At 38.5% G+C, this 18,218-nt stretch overlaps 1 protein-coding gene and 1 pseudogene across 2 annotated transcripts in view; one reads left to right on the plus strand and one right to left on the minus strand.

Annotated features, from left to right (window-relative positions):
* Positions 1–18,218, plus strand: part of SGCD (sarcoglycan delta) — a 1,108,732-nt gene that overhangs the window by 207,478 nt on the left and 883,036 nt on the right. The gene's annotated exons all lie outside the window — the stretch shown is intronic.
* On the minus strand, positions 16,619–17,183 carry LOC133251540 (histone H4-like; annotated as a pseudogene).

An 18,218-nucleotide genomic window follows, 5' to 3' on the forward strand; every position in this document is an offset into this window, starting at 1 on the left:
GTATACTCCCATTTCATTTTTAAAATGATTCTGACCTCACCAGTCTGAAAGCTTCAGAAGTCTCTTATTTGCCATCTATCCTGGAAGATGAGCCTCTGAAAACATTCAAAAACATACCTTTGCATTTGTATTGCACCATGACTCTCAAATAACTTCTATGTCTACTTTTACATTTAACCTTTCCTTATTCTCTACCTGTATGGCGAGAGTCTGTCCCCACTTTGTGGATCAAGACTAGAAATGAGAGAGTAATGACTTACTGGAATTTTACTGAGAATAACAGATTTCCTGTTCTTAACTGTAGGTTTCCTGAAATCTATCCTGTCTATGTGTTCATGGTTTGGTATAAAACATTTTAAACAATCCTATACTAAAGATTAAGCCAACTTGAAATTGTAGACTCATGCAATTTTTATCTTTTTAGTCAAGTTCCAACATTTTGATTTGAAGCTGCTTGTATTGAAGCTATTTTCATCACTTACTGTGTGACTTGGAAGCAAGTCACTTTTTCTTCTGTAAGGCTCAATTCCCGCTTTTGTAAGAAAGGAGTAATAGTGGTTGCTGCTATTAAGTCGCTTCAGTCGTGTCCGACTCTGTGCGACCCCATAGACGGCAGCCCACCAGATGCCCCCGTCCCCAGGATTCTCCAGGCGAGAACACTGGAGTGGGTTGCCATTTCCTTCTCCAGTGAATGAAAGTGAAAAGTGAACGTGACGTCGTTTAGTCATGTCCGACTCTTTGCGACTGCATAGACTGTAGCCTACCAGGCTCCTCCATCCATGGGATTTCCCAGGCAAGAGTACTGGAGTGGGTTGCCATTGCCTTCTCTGATAGTAGTGGTAACTGAGTCTTAAAGATATGAGGATTTAATAATATGTTTAATAAGGCTAGTGTGCGTTTTTTATTCATTCAGTCTTTTTTTAGCACCTACTATGTGTCAGCCTTTTCTCAAAGTGAGGGTTTGTATGTTAGATAGTGTTGATAATAATGTTTCCTCTTTAAACTGAAAAGTGACTTATCCATACTTTTGGATTTTCAAGCCAAAAGTAATTATGGTTGTTATCTATGCCAATATTCTTATTTTACAGATGAAGAAGCACAGGGTAGTTAATTGGTTTCTCAGCGTCATGTAGTTAATTATTGGCAGATGAATGTAACCATTAAAATACAGTCCTTATAGACATACAACCAGGTCAGGATCTCTGCCTTGGATTCTTAGTTATTCTGGACCTGGGCTGCTGACTTTACCTCTTGACCCTAATATCTTTATCTGCAACTTGGAGATGAGAATAGTGCCCAGTGGGATTATTATCAAGATTAAATTTGGCATATAGTATGTGCTCAGTAAGCATTTACTGTTTTTCTGCTGTACCTTTGTTTTCTCAAAATTAAGCATATTACGATTGTTCATGTGCCCAATAGAATTCTCAAAGTAGATGCCCAAGACTGTTTTTTCTCCTTCATATATAATGCATAGGAAAGCTGCCCTAACTTTTGGGCTATTAGATAGCATTCTGTAGAAAGGAATTAATATACAGAGAATCTCTTTTCTCTCCAGCCCTATGTTTATACTTCAGCTGTTTTCAACCAAATCTTTGAACCATGATTGTGTATGCAATTGGACTAACTAAACATCGCTGGAACATGAAACAAGAATAGAATTTTGTTTATTGTGTGAGTTCATGTGTTGTATGTTGTAAGAAACAGAGAAGGCATTTTTATAAGGATGTCATGCCATCTCTCCCTGAGCATATGATGTGAGGTGGTCTTCTCTGGGCTTCCTCTGGGCTTTGCTAGGTTCTTAGCCACCCCCCACCCTCGCTTTCTTTAGGCTCTCCTTTTACTATCAACTGGCTCTTTCCTTCCGTGTATTTTTGTACAGACTCAAAAAGAGAAGATATGTTTGGACCAGCTAATAACCATTGTTTTCTTGGGACAGAGTCTTTGTTTTGTTTTCAACAAGTTCTCCTCATAAGTCTCCAAACTACCTGAAACTGCCTGCCCACTGGTTGACCTTGTAAGAATGGCTTAAATTCCATTGGCTAGTCCAAGGCCCAGTCCTTGCTTATGAAGAAGCCTGAGTACTTCTTCGCTAAAGAGGAGCCTCTGGTGCAGCAGCTTCCTACCCCGGGGACGAGGAATGATGTAGGCCCTCTAATGGGCATGGATTGCATACCAGTCAAAACCAAAACCCTTTTGGACTAGCCAATGGATTATGAACTCCTTTCTAATTGTCAGTAATGGTAGAATAAAAATTTAATTTAATAGATCATAAAATACCTAACAGTATGAGATTCAGGATGACAAAGTAGTTATAGAGAAATGTCAATCCTGGGCACAGTGTGTTTCTTACTTTCACTTAATTCAGCTTCAGTTAAATATCTAGCTTTACTTTGCTTGAATAGAAAACAACTTTCAACTCACTGTGGGGATTCTCACAATTAAAGGGATTTGGGAGCACAAAGACCTCAGCAGGGCTTTAGAGCTTGAGCTCTGTGTTAGGAGGTCTGCAATTGATTTCATGCCAGCCTTGACTCATCAGCTATCTCAGAGATGTCCTGAGTGATCTCAGTGAATTTCTCACTCTGCCTCTGCATGCTAAATGTGTGACCATGCACACATGTGAGACAGTGTGATAGTGTGTGTATGTATATGCCTTTGGAAAGAATATCTGTTTTTGTCTCTCATGGCTTGGTTTAAAATCACAAGAAGGAAGGATTTGGGGAAATGTGCGTGGTATATTTCTATAGCTGTTGGATATTCTTCAATGGGGAGTCTATTTCTCTGGCAACCATGTTGTATGTCACTCCCTCGTGGTCTTGCCCAATCTTGATAGAATAGAACTCATCACTAAGATGTGCAATAGGCTTCTTTTTAGAATTTCAACCTCCTTTTATTGTCATTAAGATTTATGTAACATGTGAAGAAAGCTAGGCACCGAAGAATTGATGCTTCTGAACTGTGGTGTTGGAGAAGACTCTTGAGAGTCCCTTGGACTGCAAGGAGATCCAACCAGTCCATTCTAAAGGAGATCAGTCCTGGGTGTTCTTTGGAAGGAATGATGCTAAAGCTGAAACTGCAGTACTTTGGCCACCTCCTGTGAAGAGTTGACTCATTGGAAAAGACTGATACTGGGAGGGATTGGGGGCAGGAGGAGAAGGGGACGACAGAGGATGAGATGGCTGGATGGCATCTCTGACTCGATGGACGTGAGTCTGAGTGAACTTTGGGAGTTGGTGATGGACAGGGAGGCCTGGTGTGCTGCGATTCATGGGGTCACAAAGAGTTGGGCACAACTGAGTGACTGAATTGAACTGAACTGAACATAAAATTAGCCATTTTGACCATTTAAAAGAGGACAATCCAGTAACATTTAGTAAATTCAAAGTGTTGTAAAACTGTCAGTGGTTAAAATAACCAGACTTTATTTTCCTATCAGTTTTTATTTGTTCATATATTATCTTATATTTCTAATGGAATTTTTAAACAGAATATTACCTGTTAAATGCTTGTATAAGATGTAGATGAGTAAGTTTTCTAGACAATGCTTTCATGTAAAAGATTATACTCATGGTCAGCTAACCCAAGTGCTATTGACTATGACCTCATGTTTTGAATTGTGATTTTTAGTATAGTTTTTAAATAAAGTTATACTCTTAAAGAAATAGCTTAAATAACATCTAATCTTTTGATCTAATGTGCATTACTTATATGTTAAACATCATTCTTCATTTCAATTAGTTATTAAATTACATTTAATCTTTTGCAAAGAGCACCCACTTGTAAGTTAGGAAACTGTCATTAACTGGACAACCTTGAACACAACAGTTTCCTTCTCTGAATTTCAGTTTCCTCAACCACTCCAGTATTCTTGCCTGGAAAATCCCATGGACGGAGGAGCCTGGTGGGCTGCAGTCCATGGGGTTGCAAAGAGTTGGACATGACTGAGCGACTTCACTTTCACTTTTCACTTTCATGCACTGGAGAAGGAAATGGCAACCCACTCCAGTGCTCTTGCCTGGAGAATCCCAGGGACCGGGGAGCCTGGTGGGCTGCCATCTATGGGGTCTCACAGAACTGGACATGACTGAAGTGACTTAGTAGCAGCATCTATAAGATGAATGGGATTTAGCTATTCAGCCGGGATCCTACTGTTTACTGGGCATTGTCATATACTGGAGATACTGTGAAAATAGCAGCATCTTTGTTGTCTTTCTTGAAGGATAAAGGAGAAAGTAGTATGTTATAATGAAAGAATTTCCTATTAATATAACACTATGCCAATACAAAGTATACTGATCATTGTAGTATTACCTCTGTAAATTACAAGGTAAAAAGAAAAACAAAAACAAACAAAAGAAAACCACTTTTCCCTGAGTCAATAGACTTGTCACTCCTCCTTCTGATCACCTAGACTCATCTCAAAAGAGAGGGTAGACATAATCATATGACTGTCACACCCACTTGGGTGGCTGTAATCAAAACGATAGATAATTGCAAGGGTTCGTGAAGATACCATAACTTTCAGGCACTGCTGGTGAGAACGTAAAATGGTGTAGCCACTTTCTAAAACACTTTGGTAATTCTTCAATATGTTAAGCATAGTGTTACCATAAAACCCAGCAATTTCAGTCCTAAATATATATACTGAAGAGAATTAAAAACATACATTCACACAAATATTTGTACATGAATGTTCACAGCTGCATTATTTATAAGAGCCAAAATTAGAAATAGTCCAGATGTCCATCATTTGAGGAATGGATAAATCAAATGTACATCTAGACAATGGAACGCTATATGGTAATTAAAAGAAGGGAACTACTGATACGTACTGCAACATGAATGAACTTTGGAAAATATTATGCTGAATAAAAGAAACCAGACACAAAAGGCCATATACTGTATTATTTCATTTATATGAAATACCCAGAAATGGCAAATTTATAGAGACAGAAAGCAGGTTGTTGGTAGCTATGAGTTAAGGGGAGGGAAGAATGGGGAGTACTGCTAGTGGGCTTCAGGTTTTAGAGGTGATGAAAATATTCTGGAGGTAGATAGTGGTGATGATTGTATAAATCTGTGAATATGCTAAATACCACTGAATTGTATTCTTTAAAGGTAGTTTTATGGTATCTGAATTATATCTCAGTAAAATTTTTTTTCAAAATCATTAAAAGATAGAGATTCATCAAAGTGGCTTTCTCCTTCAGTCATCTTCCCAGGAACTTTGAAAGGGGAATGACTGCCTTTAGAGAAATAAGGTCTAAAATTAACGCTTTATCAGTCAGAGAAGTAGAAGCCCTAGATAACATATATAGGACTTATATAGAGATTTAACTTTCCCAATGATAATTTCTCATCTACTAGTTACATAGTAGATGAGAGGCTGTTGCTTTGGTGTCTTGTGCTGGAATTTGAAGTGAGCCACCCAGGCAGTCAGGAAGGAAGATGGATGTGAAGTGGAGGAAGCAAGGGCAAGCTGGAACCTGCAAGAATGGGCCAGAGTCCTTGAGGACAAGGGAATCCACACACATAACTCACTGCTGCCAATTTCCATGTTAGAATTAACTTTCAGGAGAAACTGGTGACCCTCATCCAGCAACTAAACACACAGGCAGTATAACTCTGTCTTGTGCCTTGCACCTACCTTTCACATGTAAAAAGGTGGCAACAATTTCACTTTTGTCTTCCAGTTCTCAGATGAGACATCTCATGTAGCCAGTGCTGCAAGGATAGGAAATTTGGAAAGCATAGCTCCTGTTATACTAGCTTGGCACATTAACAAATATACTACATACACTAACTGGATTAAAACAAAATAGATGGGAAAATCATGTTAGAGAGGGGACCAGATCCCTAGGTAGAGTAAATTTTATTTTAGGCACATGGTATATACTCAATTATTATTAGTTACTGTTAGCTTTCTGGAGATGTATGTTGAATGCAGCTATCAATCATAAGGGACCTTGGACAACCAAGGAAAGCTAGAAAAAAAATGATGGAGGGATGTTTGGCAGGACTCAACCTGCTCACCTGACAGGTAATGCCTACACTGAGCATGTGGCTAACTCTTCCTGTACTGATGGACATCAACCTTCTCTTCTTTGCACTCTGGCCTCCAAAAGCCCTTAGAGCCATTGTTCAATTCATTCACTGTTGTGTTCCCAGTGGTTATTATGATGTCTGGTACATAACAGGTGCTCAGAAAATATTTTTTGAATTAATGTGTGATAAGTACTACATAAAGATTATTCACTTAATAGCCACAATTTTGTGAAATCAGGTATGATTGCCATTTTATAAATGGGGACATTGAGAGTCTGAGTTTGCACTTATATAAAGTCAGACAGCAAGTGAGAGTTTGAACTTATTTCTTTATAATTCTTAAGAATGCATTGGTTGGGATACACTGCATCTCCCTGGTCCCTGCATTCAATTATTTTTCTCACTGGCTTATTCTTCAGTTTCGTATGAGCTTTGTTTCTATAACTCATCAATGGACACATGCAGATAAATCTAGGAATTAGGAAGCATCATTTATGAACTCCTTGGAACTGAGAGTCACAAATTCTATACTATGACAACTTCACCAAACAGATAGTCTTGCTGGTGTCTGCTTACATCATCGAATGGCAACTATAAACTTCAAAGGATGCAGTCTGCCATACACCATAGTAGGTGCTCAATAAGTACCTGTGAAATGAAGGTAGCAAAGACTAGATGACTGACTTTCTACCTGTTTTATAACAGAAAACATACCCTACTGATGATAAACCATTAGTAGCCTCTTCATTCATGAAGGTCATAGGAAGCATGATTTCATTTTTAAATCATTGATTAGCTTGAGGCGAATCATCTGGTGAACATAGGCTCTAAGAAGGTGGGAGATAATCTGTCTGCAATTGTCTGTAATTCTCCTCCAGATGCTCTAGACAGGTCCCCTGCTGATTTCTTTAAAAGAAGAAAGTGTATTTTCTCCTCTCCATTTTAAAGGAAGTATAGTTTCAGCCTGTGAATCATTAAGTGCCAGTAATACCCATAGCTATTTTATTCCAATAAACCTTAAAAACAGTTGGTTTGCTTAGCAAACATTCAGAAGATAGAAAGTGTGCATTTTCCAAAGGGATCTTCTTTAATACTTGATGACAAATGGGGTCCTGATGGAACAGTACTGTAAATATCTCTATAAATAACCATCATTTTCTCCTTTATTTACCCGCTCTTCCACAATGCCTTTATGCAGAGAACATTCTCATATTATGGAGGGAGAACTTTATCTGGTGATTAAGTATCTCTCTGAAAATCACCAGAATGCCACTTCTAGGATGGCATGCATTTGAAAAATAAGATTATAAGAACCACAGCAAAGATTATAGACCTTTTTGACTGGGATGAATATATAATAGCAGTTACTTCCAAGGGCAAGAAAAGAATGTCTCTTTTAAGAGAGGTCATCAATGCATCAGTTTCCAAGAATTACTGCACAATTCTTCCAGGGTTTTCCAGACTCTTAACAAAGTGAGAGGCTCTTGAACTTTACTGTGAATCTTTCATGGAAGACTTTAGTCAAAAATATTAATGTCCTTACCAGTATTGGGCACATGAAGTTCTCTAAACAGTTTAACAAATAAAGGCAAATTTGGGTTTTTTTTTTTCAGGGAATTCAAGATAAAATCCGATAATTTATGAATTATTACTAGAGAATGAATATTTTTAAGATGAAATTACAATATAATATTTTAATTATACTAACAGAAGCAGAGGATATTAAGAAAAGGTGGCAAAAATACACTATACAAAAAAGATCTTAATGGTGCAGATAACCATTATGGTGTGATCACTTACCTAGAGCCAGACATCCTAGAGTACAAAGTCAAGTGGGTCTTAGGAAGTATCACTACAAACAAAACTAGTGGAGGTGATGGAATTCCAGCTGAGTTATTTCAAATCCTAAAAGATGATGATGTGAAAGTGCTGCACTCAATATGCCAGCAAATTTGGAAAACTCAGCAGTGGCCACAGGACTGGAAAAGGTCAGTTTTCATTCCAATCCCAAAGAAAGGCAATGCCAAAGAATGTTCAAACTACCATACGATTGCAGTCACCTTACTCGTTAGCAAAATAATGCTCAAAATTCTCTAAGAAGGCTTCAATGGTATGTGAACTGAGAACTTCCAGATGTTCAAGCTGGATTTAGAAAAGGCAGAGAAACAAATCAAATTGCCCACATCTGTTGGATCATTGAAAAAGCAAGAGAGTTCCAGAAAAACATCTACTTCTGCTTTATTGACTATGCCAAAACCTTTCGACTGTGTGGATCACAACAAATTGGAAAATTCTTCCAGAGATGGAAATACCAGACCACCTTACCTGCTTCCTGAGAAATCTGTATGCAGGTCAAGAAGCAACATTTAGAACTGGGCATTGAACAATGGACTGGTTCCAAATTGGGAAAGGCGTACGTGAAGGCCATATATTGTCATCCTGTTTATATAACTTGTATGCAGAGTACATCATGGGAAATGCTTGGCTGCATGAAGTACAAGCTGGAATCAAGATTGCTGGGAGAAATAACCTCAGCTGTGCAAATGACACCACCCTTACGGCAGGAAGCAAAGAGGAACTAAAGAACCTCTTGATGAAAGTCAAAGAGGAGAGTGAAAAATTGGCTTAAAACTCAACATTCAAAAAACTAAGATCATGGCATCTGGTCCCATCATTTCATGGCAAATAGATGGGGAAACAGTGGAAACAGTGTCAGACTTTATTTCTGGGGGCTCCAAAATCACTGCAGATGGTGACTGTAGCCATGAAATTAAAAGATGCTTGCTCCTTGGAAGAAAATCTATGACAAACCTAGACAGCATATTAAAAATCAGTGACATTACTTTGCCAACAAAGGTCCATCTACTCAAAGCTTTCATTTTTCCAGTAGCCATGTATGGTTGTGAGAGTTGGACCATAAAGAAAGCTGAGTACCAAAGAATTGATGCTTTTGAACTGTAGTGTTGGAGAAGACTCTTGAGAGTCCCTTGGAGAGCAAGGAGATCCATCCAGTCAGTCCTAAAGGAAATCAGTCCTGAATATTCATTGGAAGGATTGATGCTGAAGCTCTAATACTTTGGCCATCTGATCCAAAGAACAGACTCATTAGAAAAGACCCTGATGCTAGGAAATATTGAAGGCGGGAGGAGAAGGAAATGAAAAGGATGAGATGATTGGATGGTATCACTGACTCAATGGACATGAATTTGAGCAACATCTGGGAGTTGGTGATGGACAGGGAAGCCTGGCATGCTGCAGTCCATGGGGTCACAGAGTTCGACGTGACTGAGCTACTGAACTGCACTGCACTGAATGTTTTAATAATCTGGGAGTCAAAGGCAAGTGATAGCCATATTTAGAGTAGGTTGATGATATCATGTATGCTCATTTTTTTCAGATGTAAAATGTTTAACCATTATTTAAAACAAATCTGCATATTATTATGAATTATTCATTTTCAAATTTTGTACTGTAGAAGATCTATAGCGGGTGGTTGGTTGAAGATGGGAAATAATTGTGGGATCGTGGCCTAGATTCATCATCTTTACTTGACTAGCCTCTCTCCACAGTATCCTCAGCTAACCCAGGATCCCTTTTTACCCATTTTTAGATGGAAGTTCTGCCTAATATATCCTGTATGAAAAGGTTCTTCTATCCAGTATGGAAGTTTAAGAATTAGTGATTCAGGTAAAAATGCAAAAGACTTAAAGCTTCTTTCTATCTCTCTCTCTTTATTTTTAAATAATAAGATTGCAGAATTCTAGTGACAGATTTTAGTAAATTAAGCAGTGTAAGAAATCCAGCAGAGATAAGTTAGGTGATAGACAAGTCAAATTAGGGAGGAAAGTCAGTCTTGAGCTTTGATCCCAAGAAGGTCATTAGACTTCCTAGCTCAGGGACTTTTAGCCAAGATAGTTGCTTGGTGGTTGTACATCATGTCAGTTCTGATAATAAAAAATATCCACAAAGCACCATGAAAAAGCACAACACCAGGATGACAAATTTGAGTGAGTCAGTGCAAAAGAACTAACTAAAAGATGGACTATACTGCCTACAGATAGAATGACTTTTCCTCCTTGAGGGAAAAAGCAATAAATGGTACATAATCTGTCTCTTTGTAGGAAAAGAGAAAATGAATCACAGACACAAAAAATTCCCAATTTTAGGGTAGTGCACTGTCAAATGGATGATACTCCCTTAACCTGATGATTCATTTATGTTCTATTTCTTTAATTGCTTTAGAATCTGCTATATAAATATTTGGTTTTTGTTTCTCGAAAAGGGGAGCTATACAGCTTATGCATGAAAATTGTGAGAGGATCATTTGAGGGTCTAATTTCGTATTTAGCTGCTTGTTCCATTCCAGAGTTGACTTCAGTGGCTGTCATATCAAAGATAAGTAGGGTAAATGTCAGCTGAATAGCAATGTGTTATATGCCATTACCTGTGTGATCACGAACGTGATGTTGCCACTTATAGAAAGGCCACAGCCCATATTAGTCTATGAAATCCAGGATTTCTAGGGTCTCAGGATGTACAGCTTATTCAATTTTGACCACCATTTTCAAATATTGCTTGTTGTATATAAATTAAAACTTTTTCCCACAAGCTTTATTTCTGTATTTTATTCTTGAAGTTTACAGAAGGTAATCTTCTATGAGTGTGCTAAATGTAGTCCCCCGAAGAATCCTTTACCTGGGCCTGCCAAATCATAAGCAAAGATAAATGGGTTGAAATCTAAACATCTTCTTGACTTCAGTAGCTTTTGGGCACAGATAAGTTGCGAGTGGTATACATGTTGGATCGGTCAAAAAGTTCATTGCGGTTTTTCACAAATGTCTTATTGGTCAACCCAATGTTTCCTACAGTCTGATTCTTGCTCAGACCTGCTAGTATTGAGCCTCCCACCCACTGGGCAGTCTTATAGAGAGCACTGAAAGTGCTGAAGTGGCTCCTCTGTCAGTCAGATTTACGATGTAACGGCCACTGCGTTTTTCTTCTCTTGCTTCTGTTCCAGTGTTGATGTTCTCTGCTTCTGAATTCATTTGGGAACGTCTCCTTCCTCCACTACTGCCAGTACCCGCCATGGGAACACTAAATGTTATAAAGTGATATGTCCTAAAGCTCTGAAAGTATCATGTCAAGGGTTTAGATCAGAGATGTGGCATGAAAAAATAGGATGGCTGGATTTCCGATCAGTGTCCCTTTTGTCACCTGTACTACACACACCAGCTCTGTTGTGCTGTGCATCTTATAGGGTCTCGCAGAAGATCAACCTCTTCAGCTACTGCCTGCAGCTTCTTCTCTAAAGGGACAGCCCCAGTCTGAGGAGGTGGGCAATAGCCTTCCACACATTAACCACTCAATCTCTGGCCCAAGGACTTTGTTCATAAAACTCTTTCTCTTTCCAAGTGTTCGTCCTCTCCATAATTAGACTTAGATGGAAAGTATGGTCAGAAACTCCATTTATTCCCAGCTTTGACAGCACTGATACCTCCCTTGGTAATACCTCCCTTGTGTAGAAATCACAAGAATTTTACCAACTTGTGATTTGATGACTCTTGCGCTCACCATATTCGGAGAAGGCGATAGCACCCCACTCCAGTACTCTTGCCTGGCAAATCCCATGGATGGAGGAACCTGGTAGGCTGCAGTCCATGGGGTCCTGAAGAGTCAGACACAACTGAGCGACTTCACTTTCACGCATTGGAGAAGGAAATGGCAACCCACTCCATGTTCTTGCCTGGAGAATCCCAGGGACGGGGATTCCATCTCTGGGGTCACACAGAGTCGGACACGACTGAAGTGACTTAGCAGCAGCAGCAGCGCTCACCATATTAGGGGCATGAAAAGATGCCATACTTGGGTGAAATCCCAGATGTGTCTAAGCACCATGTCATCTCTACAGATGGTGTTGTAGAGGAATAGAATACACTATGGAAACTTCAGAGAGGGTAGGTGCATTAACACGTACCACTAGTGTTTTCTGCAGTGCTTCATATTAGCTTTTGTTCACCTTCAAAGCATTTCTCTGTGCTGGCGATAACACTGAGAAATTACACATCAGTGGGAAAACTGCTTTCCACATTTTTCTTTTAATGATTTGTGCTTCTCACTGGGGCATGAACACCTTGGGTTCTGTCCAAATGGTATTCAGGACGAGTTTCTTCAAACAGTGCCAAGATGAAGTGGTACAGCCTGCTCGGTGCATGGTAACCACAGAGTAAGTCATTTTGTTCCAACTCATATGGCTTTTGTATTTTAAGCGCAATTTGGAAGCCAGATTGTAGTGTTGAATGTATTTTCCCTCACTACATGGCTTTCATTTGTTCACACTAATTTCCTTTGGAAAGGAACACGATAACCAGTTTATCTTAGTCCTGACTGACCTGTTTTGAACAAGGATGAAGGTAGTGAGGAGAGATGGGAAGAGTCCAGACCAGGTTGGTTTATGTAAGAGAAATGATGGAAGGAACTGGGAATGATTACCCAGGTGAAGGGACAAGTTAGGGATGAGTCTAGTCTATAAAGGACTGAAGAGATTTCATTGAATTTTTCAGAAATTCTGTAAACATTGACCTTTCCCAGTTTGACCACTCTTAGCACTAATTAGTACCTTATATTTTTGCTGTTGAGCTCATTCAATTAAGCATTTAAACAGATATCATGCCTTATTGTTATTTGATTGTTTTACATACCTAGTTTTTGTTTCTTCAATAATTATAAGCACCTTTAAATTCAGGAATTTGTCATTCCTTTCTTTAGGCAAAACTTATGATTATTACATTGAATTACATGTGAAGGTACCTTTTTTTTTTTTTAAATGATATAAGTCCATAACATTGTAAACATGTGGTGGAATTTAGTCTCTGCTTACTATGCAAAATTCAGAGGCAAAAATATTAGGACTTTTAAAACAGATTCTTCTTTATTGGGCTCAGGAATATAGGTTGGAAATTCAAATCCAGAACAGAACAGACCATAATAAATTGCTGATAAGCTTTTATTTAGCATAAAACTCATAAAATTTCAAACTCTCTTGGTCCTTTGGGGCCACTTATCCAATGCCCTCATTTTATTAATGGGCAAATCAAGGTGCAGAGACACAAGTGACTCACCTCAGGTCTCAGTGAGAGTGAATGGAAGGGAACCTGAACTTGGATCTTCCTTTCCCAGTATTGTGCCTTATATTGATAACACTGTTGTGGTTTTCACAGTGTACCAGGATCCCGTCAACAGGCTTGGCATCACATTTTGATGAAGTTATAAATGTCTTTCTGTAATAAATGGGGCTATATATTATCATTACAATAGGCATTTGGTTGCCTTTCAGCATCAAGTGTTACTGCAAGGCTGTGACCAAGATCTTACATCTGTTTAACAAGTAATTCATTTTCATTTCTACTATGTGCCAAGCACTGGGCCAGGTGCAGAGAGCCCAGTGTTCTAGATGACATTAAGGTGTGCTTCTTGGCTCTTACTTCTGCTGATTGTCCCCAGTGGTATATGTAGCCTGAAGTCTAGTCAAATCAGTATCCCACATGGCAGATAGCCCTGCCACAGTGATAGCCAAATCCTTGGCCATAGGCAATAAAGAAAAGTGGACATGATAATTTAATGGCCAAAATAGACTCTGCTGTATAAGTTTATGTGTAATAGTTACACAGATTTTTTTCAGGCATCTCCAAACTTACTTTTTGGTATATATAATTTTTTTTATGGTTACATACTATATATAATTATAAAGAGAAATATAATCATAATAGTTATATATTGAGTCACTGCATGTATTCTTCAATAGATTCTGAAATGAAAACAATTATTTTGTTGGAGAGAAGTGTCCCTCTCCTACACATAATTTGTCCCCTACAAAAGATAGAAGGAATTTCTATGCTTAGAATGCTACCACCTGGCAGTAAACTTGATTATCAATTCACGTGGCTTTTACCAGCTTTGAAGCCAGGCAATTCTTGTCAAATTTTTAGTTTGAAGAAATGTGCATTATTTCACATTTTGAACCTTGGGTATTTATTATGACATTCTTTCAGATTTGCATAATTCAAAGTTGCATAAAATTAGACTGCAATGTTTTCTCAGGAGGGTGGAAAACAAAAAAAGTTGGGACCTTTGAGCAGGTGGTATAAACATTCAGGAAAAGTAGAAGATGTAATCCTTATTCTTAAATAGCATCAGCTGCATTAGGAAAATCAAACAGATGTATATAAAGCACATGAGTACATTCCAAAGCAGTATTTCTCAGCCTTTTTGCCATTATGCTCCCCAAGAACTTTTCTAGAATTTTTTTTTCTAATTGCCCCCTACTCCATGGAAATTTATATTACAGATCTACTGTTTATGTTCTATCTGTATATGTGTGCTTCATACACAATTTTAGTAAGATTTTTAATTCCCCAGTAACCAGTTTTCATCCTCTTAGGGGTATAATTTCCCTCATTTAGAATGCATGATTTAAATAATACATGCCTAAGTATATGATAATAAAATAAAACCCAGGTTAACTACATATAAGACCCTGACGATGAGAGTAATAGACACAGGGCATGGACAAAAATGTATAAATCAGTGGCTACGGATGAAATATGAAAAATCAAAATTAACCAATATTTAATTAAATTTTGACATGTACACACTAACTTAAAATGGATAACCAATAAGGTCCTACTTTATAACACAAAGAACTGCTCAGTGTCATGTGGAAGCCTTGATGGGAGGGCGAGAATACATGTATATTTTAGACTGAGTCCCTTTGCTGTCCACCTGAAACTATCACCACATTGTAAATCAGCTGTACTCCAATATAAAATGAAAAGTTTAAAAAGATGTTTGTGAAACATAATATTGTACCAATTTCACATTTTGTTCCATGCTAAGCTCTAAAAAATTATATTACATTTGAAAAGAGTTTGTAAGTTAGATTTTCTCACTTCTTAATAATCCCTGAAAAAATGAGTTACTTATAACCAAAGTTCAAAAACTGAATTATTGAAAACATTGCAAAATCTTTGTAGCAACACGCACACACACATACACACACACATATTTAAAGTGGGACATGAGTACATTTAATATATGTCACATAATGTTGGGTGGCAGTTCCAAAAATAGGCTTGGGAAGACTTCCTCGGGAGTGAAAGCTGAGTCCCACCTTGACTGCGCCGTGGGTACTGTGCCAGAATTGGTATATGGAAGACAGAGGGAAGCAGAAGGAGGTGGCAGCTCCCCTTGGACGTAAGTGGTTGGTATCTTTATATATGTGTTAAAGAAAAATACTTAACAGAATTAATTATCTTTGGTTAAGGAGCCCTTTTAACAAGGCCCCGAAGGCCATATATTCATTGTACAAACTGAGTTCTTAGCAAGTGTGAAACATACAGAGATGTATACACAGACCCACCCTGAAAACAAAGAAGATATGTGCCATTTTTTTTACTGTTTTCCAACAGAATCCTGTTACTTCCTGTGAGCCCCATTTAAGTTTGTTTTTAATTGGGGGGGTTGTTGGGAGGAAGTGATAACAAAAGACAAAACAGAAGTTGGATGTGATATAAATTGTTTCAGAAATAACTTGGGTTTATTCTGCTTATATTTTAGGTGATTAGTGTTTTAAAGTTTCTAAAAATCTTAAATTATGACTTTTAGTACAGTGTGACAAGAGGTCACTGATCTTGAGTTTTCACCACAGGTGGCCCTACTTTCCTGGTTATCATGGGCGGTGATAATCTTCTTTTTGACAGATAGGGTTTAGGAGTTGTCCCACATTGAACTTGGATTTATTATGAACATCAGGTCTGTATTGATCTTCATTTTTCCAACCTCATTTCTTGTTTCTTTCAAGTTACCCCTGGGAGATCTGTAATATTAGGGCTACAGAGGATGCCTTGTTGTTGAGAAAAGTTTGAAAAGTTGGCTGTGGTTATGTTTCAAGTTTACATTTAGAATTTCAGGGAAAGGAAGTTGAACTGGATTGGAATGTTGGTAATAGTAACAGCTTGCAATTATGGGACATTCAGACTTTTTCAGATTTCAGTGTTGTCACTTTACAAGCTTCTTACAGATGTCCACAGGAGGAATATGTGCATTCTAGAATCTTTGAAAGATAATCAGGGAAGTGAAATGACTTGTCTATAATTATCTAGCCAGCCTATTGCTTGGCTTCCTTCTATTTGCTGTTGTTTAAACTGTGACCCTCTTGCTCTTTTATAACTTTTATTTTTCCCTTTTTTTTTGGGGGGGGTAATGTTTTGTTATTTTTTAAATTTATTTTTCACTTTTCTCCTTGTACTTTTTTTAAAATTTTATTTAAAGTACATCTGTATTGAGCAGTTCCAAGTCCCATATAATGAAGGTAAAATCAGTCATTACATGTAAAACACTGCTTGCCTTTGAATTTGACATTTTGGCCATAACTTTATCTTCTCACCCCTGGAAATATGCCCCTCCTGTTTGCAGTGATCTTTGGTAAAACATCTCACCTCTGAACTCCGTTTGCTCACGGCCAAATGGAGAATTTGTTACCCATTACTACTTGAGAGGGATTACCTTGACTTCCTCTGGGTGAACAGTATCACTTGAGGAGGTTCCCTTGATGTCAAATGAGATTGCTAGTGGTATAGACCCACCTTGCAGGACTGGTGAAGAGTGAATGCAAGTTGGGTACAAAAAAATCAAGCTCCTGAGGGCAAATCGGAAAGCTTAACCGCCGAGACCGTAGAGGGTACGGCCCTGGCGCTTGAGAGCCTAGACCACATCTATGGCGGTGACAGTCTTCCGCTTGGCGTGCTTGGTGTAGGTGACCGCGTCCCGGATCACGTTCTCCAGAAATACTTTTAGGACCCTACGGGTCTCCTTGCAAATGAGCCCAGAGATGCGCTTCACACCACCACGACGAGCCAGGCAGCGGATAGCAGGCTTAGTGATGCCCTGGATGTTGTTGCACAGAACCTTGCGGTGGCGCTTAGCGCCGCCTTTCCCCCGGCCTTTGCCGCCTTTGCCGCGTCCGGACATGGCTTCCCGAGGAGCAAATCAACAGCAACTAACAAGCTGGTTGTATGGTGTTGTCCATAGAAAATAAATGATGTAAGGCTTGCTCTTCTCATTAGACGTTTTGCTACTTAGAATAAAGTTATTGATCAAAGTTGAGCTTTGAGAGTTAAGGGGTATGTTTTTAATGGAAACATCACTAGCATCCCAGCCAACTGGAAAGTAAACTTTTCTAAATAGCAAACAAAAGATCACTGGCAACTTTGCTCCTAGAAATACTGATATGCCAGGCTTAAAGATGGCTCCTCAGTAGAGAACTCACTCTTCTCTCATGTGGCGAATCTGTTTTGGTGGAAAGATGGCCAAGGGTGTGCACCTCTACAAAGGTTGGCAGTGAGATGGGTTTATTCCCAATGAAGGGCCTACTTTTTTGCAAAGGGCCAGAGCTCTTCTAATGTCACCACTAATAAGACTTTTTCAAAGAGCCCTTGGGCTTCTTTCAGTGTGTCTGGTTGCAGAGGAGAATTCTCTTAAAGTAGGAATTAATGGTTTTATTTACTTTGTTAGGAAGAGCATATGTTTGAGTTATATTTTTTGGCTACATTTCTCTTGATCTCTAACTCATAACTGAATTCTAATGCCTCGAGGCATTTGCCAGATGGCCACATCTTAGGAATGGTCCAAATTTTTATTCAGGTGATTCTCTTTCATATTTCACCCCCCTCAAAAGAATGAAAAATATATTTGCTCAAGATATAAACATTTTGATATGAATGTACCTTTCTTTTAAGCAAGAGAAAAAGGAAATAGTAACACTGGTCTCCTGGAAATTTACCAGTAAATATAGATAGCCAGAACAGAACTTATAAATGGGTAAAGTGATATGATGTAGTTTATACAGGAAAGTGAGGCCATATACTTCTAGAACACCAAACTTGCCTTATCTACTTCATCTCTTCCTAATAGGAACAAGGTAGTGGAAGAGGAAGGATAATTAATCCTTGATTAGATCCTGTTATTACTTGCCAGTAGCCATTGGATTTCCATTTCCATTTCTAGTTTCTGAGACGTCTTTCTTTTGTGATCCCTTGAGTCAACAGTTGTCTAAATTTCCATGTTTTATTTTCTCCTTTTCTTCCATAGATCAGCTTGGTAAATAAGTATGTCTG

This window comes from Bos javanicus, chromosome 7 (genome assembly GCF_032452875.1).
Source record: "Bos javanicus breed banteng chromosome 7, ARS-OSU_banteng_1.0, whole genome shotgun sequence".
Taxonomy (NCBI): Eukaryota; Metazoa; Chordata; class Mammalia; order Artiodactyla; family Bovidae; genus Bos; species Bos javanicus.